This window comes from Ailuropoda melanoleuca, chromosome 3, assembly GCF_002007445.2.
Source record: "Ailuropoda melanoleuca isolate Jingjing chromosome 3, ASM200744v2, whole genome shotgun sequence".
Taxonomy (NCBI): Eukaryota; Metazoa; Chordata; class Mammalia; order Carnivora; family Ursidae; genus Ailuropoda; species Ailuropoda melanoleuca.
Window position 1 is genome coordinate 35,407,940 of NC_048220.1, and position 2,061 is coordinate 35,410,000.

The following is a 2,061-nucleotide window of genomic DNA, read 5'->3' on the forward strand; positions in this document are numbered from 1 at the left end:
TTCTCCTTTTGATGGGGTCTTTGCCTGGTTTGGGGATCAAGGTAATATTGGCCTGATAGAATGAGTTTGGTAGTTTTCTTTCTGTGTCTATTTTTTGAAACACTTCAGGAGAATAGGTATTATTTCTTCTTTGAATGTTAGGTAGAATCCCCGGGGAATCCATCAGGCCCTGGACTCTTGTTTTTGGGGAGGTTTCTGATCACTGCTTCAATCGCTTCATAATTAATCAGTCTGTTTAAATAATCAATTTCTTCCTGTTTCAGTCTTGGTAGTTTATAGGTTTCCAGGAAGGCATTCTTTTCTTCCAGGTTGTTTAATTTATTAGCATAAAGCTGTTGATAAAAGTTTCTAATGATCCTTCCTATTTCTTTTTTTAAAGATTTTATTTATTTATTCGACAGAGATAGAGACAGCCAGCGAGAGAGGGAACACAAGCAGGGGGCGTGGGAGAGGAAGAAGCAGGCTCATACGGAGGAGCCTGATGTGGGGCTCGATCCCATAACACTGGGATCACGCCCTGAGCCGAAGGCAGACACTTAACCGCTGTGCCACCCAGGCACCCCTCTAATGATCCTTCCTATTTCATTGGTGTTGGTTGTGACCTCTCTCCTTTCACTCATAATTTTATTGATTTGGATCCTTTATTCTTTTGAATAAGTCCGGCCAGTGGCTTATTGATCTTATTTGTTCTTTCAAAGAACCAGCTTCTAGTTCTGTTGATCTGCTCTTCTGTGCTCCTGGTTTCTAATTCATTAATCTCTGCTCTAATCTTGATCACCTGCTTTCTTGTGCATGGGTTAGGCCTGTTCTGTTCCAGCTCCAGCTTCTTGAGGTGAGTGTATAAAAACTACATTTTAGATTTTTCTATTCTTTTGAGTGAGGCTTGGATGGCTGTGTATTTTCCCCTTAGGACTGCCTTTGCAGTGTTCCATAGGTTTTGGACTGTTGTGTGTTCCATCTCGTTGGTCTCCATAAATTGTTTAAATTGATTTTTAATTTCCTGGTTTACCCAATCATTCTTGAGCAAGATGGTTCTTAGTTTCCAAGTGTTTGACTTTCTTCCAAATTTTTCCTTGTGATTTGAGTTCAGTTTAAAAGCATTGTGGTCTGAGAATTTGCAGGGAATAATTCCAGTCTTTTGGTATCGGTTGAGACCTGTTTTGTGACCCAGTATATGGTCTATTCTGGAGAAAGCTCCATGTGCATTCGAAAAGAATGAGTATTCTGTTGTTCTGGGTGTAGTGTTCTGTGTGTATCTATGAGGTCCATCTGGTCTAGTATGTTATTCAAAGCTCTTGTTTCTTTGTTGATTTTCTGATCTGTCTATTGCTGATAGAGGAGTGTTGAGGTCCCCTACTATTAACGTATTATTATCTATATGTCTCTTTATTCTGGTTAAGAGTTGGCTTGTGTATCTTGCTGCTCCCCTGTTGGGGGCATAGATATTTATAATTGTCATATCCATTTGTTGGATACATCCTTTAAGAATAATATAGTGCCCTTCTGTATCTCTAACTACAGTCTTTAGTTTAAAATCTAATCTGTCTGATATGAGAATTGCTACCCCAGCTTTCTTTTGAGGTCCATTGCCTTGAAAAATGGTTTTCCATCCCTTCACTTTCAGTTTGGATGTATCTTTAGGTTCAAGATGAGTCTCTTGTAGACAGCAAATGGATGGGTCATGTCTTTTTATCCAATCTGCAACCCTGTGGCGTTTTATGGGAGCATTTAGGCCATTCACATTGAGAGTGATTATTGAGAGATATGATTTTAATCATCTCATTGATGATTTTAATCATGTTACAGATTCGGTCAGTTTCTGCCAATCCTGGAAGGTCCTTATCTCTCCATCAATTCTGAATGACAGCCTTGCTGGATAAAGGATCCTTGGCTGCATGTTCTTCTTGGATAGAGCTTTGAAAATACCCTGCCAACCCTTCCTATCTTGCCAGGTCTGTGTAGACAGGTCTGACGTTATTATGATGTTCCTCCCTCNATGATATTTTTACCTCTGTACGTAACGAATCTGTTCGCCCTGGCCTCTTTCAATACTGTATCCTT